The 12,731-nt window shown below is 39.0% G+C and overlaps 1 protein-coding gene across 16 annotated transcripts in view; it reads left to right on the top strand.

Moving 5' to 3' along the window:
- The window catches only part of SNCAIP (synuclein alpha interacting protein), a 138,396-nt gene that overhangs the window by 41,703 nt on the left and 83,962 nt on the right, over nt 1–12,731 (top strand). Inside the window, exon 1 of one of the 16 annotated variants that reach the window (XM_070569442.1) lies at nt 7,209–7,318. The exons of the other annotated variants lie outside the window; for them this stretch is intronic. The gene's annotated coding sequence lies outside the window, so the exon portion shown is untranslated. Of the gene's footprint in view, nt 1–7,208; nt 7,319–12,731 lie in introns of those variants that run through there. 16 annotated transcript variants of the gene reach the window in all.

The following is a 12,731-nucleotide window of genomic DNA, read 5'->3' as shown; positions in this document are numbered from 1 at the left end:
TCTTGAAATCTCTTCTGATTCCCCTGTTTGCCCGTTTCGCCTCATCTCCTCGGAGCCTCACTTTGGGAACTCCAACCTTCAAAGATGGACATTAACAGACTTCCAGGAGAAAAGAGCACTTTTTCTGTTCTCTGTTGAGCACAATAAACCATATTCCTCCCATTTACTCCACGGTGTTTGCACAAACAAAGGGTGTTTTTTTCCTCTCACTAAGGCTACAGTTCCCAAAAGTTAGAGTTATGGAAGGTGTGTACTCACAGGTATTTGTGTGACTTTTTTGAATTTGTCTTGTGGAAAGTCATACTTTTTAAGTGTGCCAACGGTGTGTAAACGCAGCCCTCTCCATCACACGGGCTTGGCGGAATCTGCTGCGGCATGTGGGTTGTAGCTGAGTGTTGATTGAAAGCAGCACTTTCCCTCTGGCTTGCTTCAGAGCTGAGACCCTTATAAATTGTTGCTGTGAACTTTTGAACTCCAAGAAACTTCTGAATATACGTAGTAAGCAGTAAGGTAATCCAGGGCTAAGAATGTGTGTCCTCCTTGTAAAAAAATCACATCTATTAAAAAATAAGTTTGATTCTTGGCTTTTTAAGATTTTCTTATGTTTTAAACCTTATCTGAAACCTTCATATAAGGTTTTTAAAAAACCATTCTTAACATGCAATTATCTAGATAGGAAATCATTCCATATAGTAGATATGAAAGTTATTTTCAAGTAAGAATGGTTTCAAAAACAATAATTTGTCATTTTTGCTTGGTTTTAAGACAGAGAAATAAATCATTTAAGCCCAGAATAATTTACTAAATCATGTTCTGAAGCCTAGATTCTAGAAATTTATTAGAGTTGAACTATCAAAATAAAGTCAGAGCATTTAAATTTTTGCATAGGTCTAATGTCCAGTATTCTATTGCTCTGAGTAACAATATGAGATGTTTAGATCTTGAGTAAAACACATATCCTTTGCAGATCCACTATCTTTCTCCAGAAAGCTTAATGAATTAGTGAATACTTTTATGTAATAGGGCCTTATGAGAGAAATATAATAGCTATTAATGGAAAGTCATATTAATTTTATTTTTATTGGAAAGATAAAGCATAATATGTCATTAAAGACTGAGTGCTAAGCAGCCCATGAGGCTGCAGGCTTAGAGATAAAGACCTTGGTGTCTACCATGTGTTGGGAACCACAAATAATAGTGCCTTCAGCTTCTCAAGAGGAGGATCTCATGCTGCAAGGATTCCTGTGTGTGTAACGTGCTGCAGCTTGGAGAGCCTACTGGATTTTAAGAAGGTCTTTCGGCAGTCAGGGTTGATTATTTGCACTTGTGTTGGGGCTCTTTCATGCAGAAGTGGGAAAACATTGTTCCAGGGAGCACCTGTAACCACTTTCCCACAGTTCTTTTTGGATTTTAACATTTTAATGGTAGAATTGCTTTTGGCTCATCGAGACCTAAATGTTTAGTAACCTAGCCAGCCTTTCTCCTCAAAAGAATATCCCACAACAAGCACATACATAAGAATGCTTGGAAGTGCTTTAGATGTCTCTAGCAGCACCAGTTGAACAGAAGGCCGGGAACCACTCGGAGCTGTGGATTTTCCGTCTTCCTGACAGGCTGTACAGCCAGTCCCAGAAACTACGTTTTAGTTTCTTTCTTGTGGAGACTGGTAATGAATAGGGTTGTATTAACAACTGAACTGAGAACTAGTGGTTCCCACCAACTCCAACATCTGGCACCAGGTATACTTTCTCCTCAGCATAAGATGGAATGATTTTAAGCTCTTATTCCATGTGGATTATAATCCTTTCTCCTCCAATCACTTGCTCTGTGAACTAATGATTGTTACTTGACCCATGTCTCAGTTTTCCTGTCTCTAAAATGGGAATAATTTACCAACTTTGCAGAGTTGTTCTAAGTTTTAGAAATTAGGGACGTAAAGTATGTGGCATGTAGTAATTACTCAAAAAGCAGTGCTGTCTCTTTAGCTTCTTGAAATTCGTTAGCTGGAACTCTACTTGGATAAGAGAACTCCGTGTTTTTGGACTACATTCACTTAGCACTTAAGTTTTATTTTGTAATGTTTCCAAGTATACTCCATGAAAAAAAAAGTATGATTATATGTACCAGAGGTCCTCATTATCTGAGAATAATCAGGAGAGGAATAAAAGACCACTTATAAAATGAAGTCACTTAAAACTGAATCATATTTTCAGAGTAAATAGTAAAACGTCAAACAAAATTCACCTAATTGGAATTTGTCTTGAAAAATTAAACTGAAATTATAAAAATAAGTCCATTTATGCCTGTAGTTAATGAGGCTTAAGTTAGATCTTTAAAATGAATTGGGAATCAATTCTTTCCACAAAATTATACATTCATATTACATGCCATTCTTCATTTTCTGTGTCTTTGCAATATATAGTGATGGTCATTATTGCCAAAAAACAAAAATGCCCTTTGGCTTCATCAACTTGTCCAAAGCCTTCTCTTTATCTTTTGATAGTCAGATCGTTCTCTTGTGAAACGTCTATTACATCAGTATCTTTGTTGATATGTTTCTGAAATTACTACCTACTCCAACTTCTCTAGTGGCCTGATGTGTATTTCAAGCGGTTCCTCAACATCTGTTGAGCACTCAAGAACTATTTCTGACTTCATGAATCCTGCATCTTTTGCAAGCTTTGCAGTTGTACTTCCAATACACTTGCATTGTATTTGTGTTGCTTTGAAGGAGGGTTTGAAACTTCCCACGAGTACGAGACTAACTTCCAAAGATGTTGCTTTAATGGATATGGAAAGATGCTCCTTGTAAGCAGGAAAGGACATTGGTGGGGGGTAGGTGGAGTATTTTTTAAAACGGCCAATTCATGAATATTTTCGTGTTACGATGACTTTTATATCCCTAGGCAACCTTGAAACTGTAGGACATTGGATAACCAGGCCCCCTGTGTAGAATTATTGTCATCCCCTGAAGAAGAGCTATAGCACTGACCTAAAGGTCCCCAGCATGTTCTTTTTCAGCATGTTTGCTCATGCTGTCCCTGGGTTTTCCAGAACAGCTTTTCCATCGTATCATTTGCTCTTCTGCTTCCACATAATCAGTTCATAATGACAAGCCAGATACAGAGAAGAGGAAAAGATCTTTCATGCTTCCTCAGGCCTGTATCAGCACAATCATCTTTTAACCATCTATAAAACTGGCCAGTAATGATTTTGAAAGAATGACCCTTGTGGTTTTTTACTAGTGGAGGACGGATGCACTATGGGGACAACTAAAAACAGAAGATAAGATATGTGAATGTTCTAAATTCCAGCAGCAGCGTCCTGATTTCCTAATCATCACTGACCTTGTGCACTGAGTTATTTTGTGTATCATTGGAGATATTATAGTCAATCTACAATGAGAATAATAATAAAAACAATAACAACGAACAGCTGTTGAGCACTATTCTAAGGAGTTTGCCTTCATGATCTCATTTAATCTTCACAATGCTCTCAAGGGTCAAATGTGCCTCTTTTACTGATGAGGATACTGAGTCTCCATTCTTTAAATGTCTTTGAACAGTGGGTGATGGAACAGAAATCTGGCAAGAGTGTGAGATAAATATGGACGTTGTTGCCCACTGAGGTATAAAGATTACCAGTATGGATCACCATAGGGAGTGCTGGAAATTCAGGAATGTGGGTGTTTTCTGACCCCAGGAATGGAACAAATGGAAAGAATAATGGTGAAGAGCCAGATTTTTCCTCTGTTAAGCTCGGAGATATGCAAAGGAACTACAGTATTGACTTGAAGAGAATTGTAGTAGATTAGAACAGGGAAAATTTAAAGTTTATCAGTAGAAATGGCATGTTTGAAGACAGAGAACTCAAGGAATGTATACTGTTACTAAGTACAGAATCAGATTAAATGGGGGAGAGGAAACTGGAGAATGTCTACATTTCACTAGATAACAAGAATGGAGTGAGCCAAGAACTCAATTGGAGTTTGACAAATGAAGCAGAGGTCCAACTGAGGCTGAACTGAATATGAACCACACTCAGTGGCCTTGGCAATGCCCCCTCCCTTGGTAATGGTATAATGGTAACAAACACATGCAAATGAAATCAATAGTGCAGCAACATGTGCTCCAGCTAGCTTCCCCTTGGAGGATGGAATTTGAAAAGTTTGATGAGCATTTGAATCGCAGACAAAAGATGTGGTCAAGATGGAAAGAATCTATGTTTAAAACACTGAGTTTCCAGGTACTATGGCTGCTGTTGTTTTTCTCACTCTCTTGGTTGCACTTAATGCCAACAATTCAAGTAGTCACAAATCCATGTTGTCTTGCTCTCCCCGACACCAAGATCAAGTTGCTTTAATGTCAAAAAATAAATACTTTTCTCACTAATTTCATTTCATTCATTTTTATTACTGTTACTTATGTATTTATTTTCCAATAAATTTGAAAAATATAGCAAGCAGAACAACTTGGGAGACCTTTGTCTCTCTGCCATTAGAAAGCATTGAGCGAGTCACTGGGCCCTTCTCAATTGAATTTCCTTAATTTGTAAACTGGTAAGGTTGTGGTAGATAATCAGTATTTTTTTAAGGACTTAATTTTTTTAGAGAATTTTTAGATTCACAGCAAAATTAAGAGGAAAGTGCAGAGACTTTCTGTATACCTCCTGCCCCCATACATGCACAGCCTCCTCTGTTATCAACATCCCCCACCAGAGTTGTACATTTGTTACAACTGATGAACCTACATTGACACATCATAATCACACAAAGCCCATAGTTTACCTTAGGATTCATTTTTGGTGTTGTATACAGCTTAGGGGTTTGGACAAATGTATAATGACATGTATCCAACATTATAGTCTCATACAAAGTACTTTCACTGCCCTCTATATCCTCTGTGTTCTACCTGTTTGTTGCTCTCCCCGACACCAACTTCTGGCAACCACTAATCTTTTTACTCTCTCCATAGTTTTGAATGTCATGTAGTTGGAATCATACAGTATGTAGACTTTTCAGATTGGCTTCTTTCGTTTAGTAATATGCATTTAAGGTTCCTCCATGTCTCTTGATGGCTTGATAGCTCATTTCTTTTTAGTGTTAAATTGTATTCCATTATCTGAACGTACCCCTGCTTATTTATCCATTCACCTTCTGAAGGACATCTTTGTTCCTTTCAAGTTTTGGCAATTATGAATAAAGCTGCTATAAACATCCCTGTGCAAATTTTTACATGGACATAAGTTTTCATCTCCTTTGGGTAAATGCCAAAAAGTACGATTGCTAGATCACATGGTAAGAATATGTTCAGTTTTGTAAGAAACTGCCCAACTGTTTTGCAATATGGCTGTACCATTTCACATTCCCACCAGCAATGAATGAAAGTTCCTGTTGCTCCTCATTTTTGACAGCATTTGGTGTTGTCTGTGTTCTGGATTTTGGCCACTTTAATAGGTGTGTAGTGGCATCTCATTATTGTTTTAATGTCCATTTCCCTGATAACATATGATAGGGAGCAACTTTTCATATGCTTTTTTGCCATCTGTAGATCTTCATTGGTGAGGTGTCCGTTAAGATCTGTGGTCGATTTTTTAATCAGTTGTTTGTGTTCTTATTTTTGAGTTTCAAGAGTTCTTTGTGTATTTTGGATAATAGTCATTTGTCAGATGTATCTTTCACAAATGTTTCCTCAAAGTCTGTATCATGTCTTCTCATTGTATTGACATTATCTTTCACAGAGCAGAAGTTTTTAATTTTTTCTTTTTTCTTTTTTTTTGCTGAGGAAGATTTGCCCTTAGCTAATGTCTGTTGCCAATACTCCTCTTTTTTTTCCTTATTCTGTTCCATTGACCTATTTATCTATTCTTTTACCAATACCCCCACTGTCTTGATTAGTATATGTTTATAGTAAGTCTTGAAGTCAGGTAATGTCAGTCCTCCAACTTTGTTCTTCTCCTTCAATATAGTGTTGGCTATTCTGGGTCCTTTGCCTCCCATATAAATTTTATAATCAGTTTGTCAATATCCATGAAATAGCTTGTTGAGATTTTGTTTGAGATTGTGTTGAATCTATAGATCAAGTTGGGAAGAACTGTCATCTTGACAGTATTGAGTCTTCCTATCCATGAATATGGGACATCTCTCCTTTCATTTATCAGAATTTTGTAGTTTTCCTCATATAGATATTGTATATGTGTTGTTAGATTTATACCTAAGTATTTCATTTTGGGGGGTGTTAATATAAATGACGTGTTTTTAATTTCAAATTCCACTTGTTCATTGCTGGTATATAGAAAAGCAATTGACTTTTGTTTATTAACCTTATATCCTGCAACTTTACTATGATAATTTATCAGTTCCAGGACGTTTTAGTCAATTATTTCAGATTTTCTAAATAGACAGTCATGTCATGTACAAAGAGAGTTTTATTTCTTCCTTCCCAATCGGTATACCTTGTACTTCCTTTTGTCTAATTGCAATAGCTAGGACGTCCAGTACAATGTTGAAAAAGAGTGGTGAAAGGACATTCTTGCCTTGTTCCTGATCTTAATGGGAAATATTTGAGTTGCTCATCATTATGTATGATGTTAGCTGTAGGATTTTGTAAATATTCTTTATTAAGTTGAAGAACTTCCCTTCTATTCAGTAATTTTTAAAATAGTAGTCCTCAATGGCTTTCTCCAATGAAAAGAAACACAAAAGAATAGTAATAAAAAGAGTCACATGCAAGACATTTGGGTAAGGCTAGAGTTTGAACATAAAAGGAACCTCAAAAGAACCTGTCAGAATCTCAGGAAAACTCTGTATTGGCGGATTTTTTTCCCCTTAGGTTCCTGCCTGCTTTGTTGCCCTCCCCTGATCCTTGGTCAGCCTGGTTTGGTGTGTTCACTGTTGTTAAATGTCCATCTTCTTCTTACTTTCTCCAATTTCCTCTCTGGACTGTTTGAAAAACATTAACCCTAAATTTTTTTGGAGTCGTGACTTTGATTTTTTGATACATGCCCTTCCCCAAAATGCAGTATGTCGTATATTTATTTTAAAATATTAAACTGTGGTTTGTTTTCTGATAAGACTTTCCACAGTACTGGTGCAGAAAATTTTCAGTATCTTCTGTGGCTAAGCTAAAGTTAGCTTCTTGTAAATAGATCTGTGTTTTGTGTCACTGCTTCATTCAATGAACTTTTTCATTCATTCAACAACTTCTTAAGTGCCTTTTGTATACCAAAGTCTGTGCTGAGCACTGTGGATTATGGTGAACAAGACAAAGGATCTTATCGTGAGGGAAGCAGATGAATGTGCAAAAAATATTTAGTTATGGTAAGTACATTGAATGTAATTTGCTCAGGAATGTTGCACGGGAATGAGCAAGTAGATAATCTAAACTCGAAGTCAGGTATAGACTTGAATGCTTCCTTTGGAGTTACTTCCTAAGTAACTCTGAGATGAGTCTTTAAAGAGTAAGTTTAAAGGGTAAACGAAGTGAATTAGTCAGGGTGAAGTCAGAATAAACAGAAACAACTCTAGATATTTCTAACAGTGGGAAATTAAAATAGGGCATTAGTTCTCTGGTGCTGGAAGAGCTGAGACACCAAACTAAGCAAGATAAGGCAGTCCTAAGATTAGCAAAAGCAAGAAGCCACTGCCACCCCTAAAACTGAACAGACAAAGAAAAGAGGTCTCTTATTGACTGCAAGTTAGAGCCTTCTAGAACAACTGAGAATGATGACAGTGAGGCTAATGAGGCTGCCTTGCAAGAACTGATGACATACGGGAGACACTGCCTGTGGCAGGGCAAGGGTGTGTGTATGTGTGTGAGACAGAGACAGAGAGACAGAGCGAGAGAGGCAGACAAAGAGAGACCCTTACCAAGTCCCTTCTCCCTGCTTTCTAATCTTCTGCCTGAGTCTGCCTTTGGCCAGGCCTACCAGGAAGCCAGTCAGCTGGCAAAGGAGGTTAGGAACTATAGTTAGCTGAGAGAATGGATCTAAGAGTAAATAGACAAATGATTGCATCATTCATTGGCAAGTGGTGGTTTGGATAGTTTGGAGTGGTCATGAGAAGAGGAGGATGTTCACACAGATACCAACATAAGCCAAAACCCCAGGACGGGGAACAGCATGGAACAGAATCTCAGTCAGGGTCATTGAAGTTTCCAATGTGAGTCATAGATTGTAGGAGCTGAACAATAGGCAGCCACCCGACATGGGAGGCTTCATATGACTGGTGGAGGAACTGGCCATCTGCCCTGCAGGCTGTGGAAAGACACTGGGGTGTTTTCAGTAGGGAAATGACAAGTCCATCTTTGTGTTTTAAGTCCCTTGGACAGTTGTGTAGATTCAGAATGATTTTGAAGAAGCAAAGATTTACTTATTTCCTTGCCTTTAGTCTTGTCCTTTTCAAATTCATTCAAGCAAGACACAGTGAGAAGCTATAAGAAAATAGTAGGAGGGATGGAAAGGATAAAGACTTAAATAACAGGATGATTGAATGTCCAGGTGAGGGAGAGAGAAGGGCCAGGGATAACACCCACATCTCTAACCATAGCTGAGTGGAGGATGATGGTGTTGCCAAATAAGGTTAAGTTTGAGTTGGAAAGCCTATGGGACATCCAGGTAGTGATATCAAGGAGCAGATGGATATCTGAACATATAGGGGTCAGTGGTTGAATGAGAAGAGATGTGGACCAAGATTTGTGATCTGTAGGGTGCAAAAAAATTAGAACCTTAAAGGAAAAAGGGAAAGAATCTCAGACAGGTCCAGGTGTTATTGGATTTAGTGATAGGAACTGATCTTGTTCTAAATCATTTCCAGAGGAAAAAGACATAGAAACCAAATTGTGGTGGATTAAGAAGTAAAAGGAGACAAGAAGGTGGCAACAGTGAATATAGATGCTTCTTTTGAGAAGTTCGGATGTGAGGGCAGAAAAGATGGGATGGAATCTAAAGCTGGGATGGGTTTTAAGTGTAGGGTTGGTGAGAATTGGATGTGTATGGTCAGGTGCAAAAAGCCACAGATGGGTTTAATCTTTAGAGGATAGAGTAGAGATGAAGACCAAGGGGCTCAGGGCTGGAGTCAGGCCTGGAGAAGATTGGGGGAATTTTCCACAACTGCTTGCCAAGGAATTGAGCTTATGCTGTAAAGACAGTGTATTTAGAATTCCGGCCTTTGGCAAAGAGCCCATGTAGCACCTTCCAGTTACAAGCAGAAAGCACCTCTATGACTGCCTGAATGATTTTAGGAAATAAATACAAAAACTATCAATTGTATAACACTTTGCAACCTTCAGACTGGGTTCACAATTTCGTTTGATCCTATGATCACCTCATAGCTGTGTGTATATGTAAACATAAACATATACATGCATACAAACATATATATATATATATATATATATATACACACGCATGTATGTGTGTGCACACACACTTGTATGCACTTGCATACACACACACGTCTCTAGGAAACTCTTTATTAGGAACCTGAGGCTCAGAGCAGATATGACTTGAGAAACCTTTCACATCCTTACATGATTTAACCCAGGTCTTCTGTCTTCCAAATCCTAGGGATAGACTTTGTCATTCTCCTCGATTGGCCTAGAGAGTGTCAGGCAGAGGGATTGCCCCCTCCACTTCACTTCTGGTTCACCAGGCCTTTCAGCCTTAGACATCTGGGGGCCTCTTCTCTGGCACGTCTAGTGTTTCCCTCTGCGCCATATAGCCACTCATCTCCTTATAGGGCAGCTCCTCCCCTGCCAGCCTCCTGTGTTCTGACATCAAGGCGTCCCCAGAACCTGCCCACAAAGCTTCCTATCCTGAGCTCTTCCTTTCCACATACAGGTGGCACGAACAGTGGGCTCATATCTGTACACTTTTTCTTTAGGACCTGGTTCTCAAATTCTCTCATCTTTCTCTGCTGCCAGATTTCTTCCAGTTTTTGAATCCAGTATTTCTCCCCATCCCTACTCAAGGCCCTGCCAACCCACTGCTCTTTGGAGCCACACAGCCCTGGTGGGACTCCTGATTCAGTCACATACCAACTGGAACCAACTGGGCAGGTTACTCAGCCTTATTGAAGCTAATAATCCTTTGTGGGTTATTTGTGGATTTCAGGAAAGAGAACGTCTGTGAAGGGTCCAGCTCAGTGCCAGGCTTCATCAATATTAGCTCCCTTTCCCCACCCAGAGCGGGCCGGAGCTCTTATCCACATCTCGCAGCACTTAGCACACTAATATAATTAGAACATTAAGATATCTAAAAGGCAATTACCATTTAATTGTTCTGGCCCAGCCAGCCTGAAGTTCCTCTCCATTCACTTCTAATTTGGAGCGAGGGGGTTTTAGTCCTGCCCTGGCTGGTCACAAAATCACTGCCTTAGAGAGAATTGAAAATCACTTCAGTCAGCCATTGATTACAAGATAAAAGATTTGGTAATTCCCTTCATTTTGTTCTATATAAAAATGCAAATATCAATTTGCTCCTAGCCGGTGAACAAATCAGACAATTTCAAGCAGCATCTTTCTGTGACCTAGTGAATTATCCTGCTTGGTTAGACCAGCGCTGCTCTCAAGAAGGCCTGCCCTCCGTCATAGGTGCTATACTGATCTTCATTAAAATAAATTAGTGCTCTTGTATAGATTCAGACTTAGAATCAAGTTTCAGTCATCTCTTCTTAAAAGACATTTATTTATATTACATACTCAATTTAAAGGAGTAAATGCCCTTCCCTCAGCCTGCAAGTTTGTTTATCTTAGCGCTACTGTGAGAACCTAATGCCCAAATGAAGGCAGTGTGTTTTATTTCTCCTCCTCTAACCCGACGTCGCAGCATAAAGCAACAGCAGTCTCTAATCAAGAGGAGCCCGAAAGTACTCTGAGATTTTGAATCCAAATCTTTAATATTCGAACTGCTCATGTGCGTTTGAGGAAACCTAGATTGCCTGAAGCCACACGGAAAGTATTTACATCTGAACCACTTTACATGTGATTGTGAGTTAAAGTAAATTCTAAATAACTTTAGCAGTTTGTGATTTGGAAAACAGCCTGGGCCATATAAATTCTCCCTTAGTTCTTTTTCTGTTAAATCTTATGCCAAAGTAAATGGAAGCTGTAGAGAACCTTTGAACTCCTCAGTTCTCAAATGACCTCAGTGAGGTTGGATTGGCAGAGCCAGTGTTTAGTTTCCAAAGGAAGATTTTTTCTTTCCTCCTTGAAGTGTACACATGACAGTTGCCTACCTTCCTTGGCAGGGGATGTAGTATTGCTTCCTGGGCCTTCCGGGCTCTGGGCCATGTCCAGGCCTCTGAGAAATGGGTTTTTTGCCATCAGGAGCTCCTCCGTGCAACTCTTGGGGATCCTAGAGTTGGTAGCCCCGTTTCTTAGCACCTCTGCTTCACAGCTCAGTCAGCTTTGCTTTTCCCTTCCCTTTCTCTTTCAGAAAGAGCTGTTGAAAGCGAGAGGTCTGAAGTTCAATGCCACCTCTTCCTGCTGGTTAGGGCGAGAGCTTAACTTCTCCCAGCTTCAGTTTCCTTTACCATGAATTGGAGATTAAAAATAGTCCTGCCCACACGAGTCCCTCTCTTTTCTGAATGTTTTATTCTTATACTCACAACCGTGCAGTATTATTCCTTTATTAACTGTTAATAAATAATTAGTTAAATATATCTTACAATAAATGATATATACATGTATGAGTATATATACATGTAATATAACTATATATATAGCATATATATTATACGTTAGCATGTTTTTGTCACTAGACCAAATGCCTTTTGAAGGCAGGGGCAATGGCTTCCGCTCCAGTGTGTCATCCTTAGAGTCCAGGGCCATGCTGTGCACAGCATAGGTTCCCAGTAGACAAGCAGTTGAGTACAGTCTTATGAAGGTCCCTCTTTAACCCTATTGTGCCAAAGTTAACAAAGAAAAGTATTATCTACCAGTCAAGCTAATGTTCACAAAAATTAATTTTACTCTCCTTATATTTTAATGTGTGCTATGTCTCTAGTATAAAAATAATCCTGAAGAAAAAAAGAACACACATATTTCACATTTCTGCCCTAACACAAAGGAACATATTACATGTTTGTTAATCCTTTGAAAACAAATGTTTCTTCCTTTTTTTGGAGGGGGGTCAGTTTACAAAACATTTTTTTACCCTTAACCCTCAGCTCTGAGAAGTCAGTATTATTTGCCATAAATTCTTACTAGTTGGGCATATTTGAGAAATAGCATCACATAGACAATTTCTTAATTCGTTATCCCAAAATTAAATCTCACATTAAGGTGGGCTATCTATTGTCTGCTGTTTGTGGTTGTTCTTCAATACTCTACAAGTTCCCGCCAGGCAGTCACGGTGCCTCTGCTTAAGCATGGCAGGAAGAGGGGATCACTACTGCTGGAAACAGTCTGTTTCAAGTCAGGCATCTTGAACTGATGCGCACGATGGGTAGAGATCTTTATGAGATGCAGAAGTATGAACCCCCACAACATGTATTATTTTCATGAAGGAGAAGGGAAAAGACTAACTGCTATCCAGAAATCTGCATGATTTGTGTATTATAAACCTGAGGAAATTCTTCTCGAAAGGAGTTTATTATAGGCTCTATGTGTTGGGTGTAGCAATTGTAAATCATTAGGGGAAGATCAGGAATAGTCAGCAGAAAATCCACAATCTGACAGCACGTGTGTAGAGAGGCAGTGACTAAGAACCAGTGGTTTTGGAATCAGTCATAT

This window comes from Equus przewalskii, chromosome 13 (genome assembly GCF_037783145.1).
Source record: "Equus przewalskii isolate Varuska chromosome 13, EquPr2, whole genome shotgun sequence".
Lineage (NCBI taxonomy): Eukaryota > Metazoa > Chordata > Mammalia > Perissodactyla > Equidae > Equus > Equus przewalskii.
This window is presented reverse-complemented; position numbering and strand designations above follow the sequence as displayed.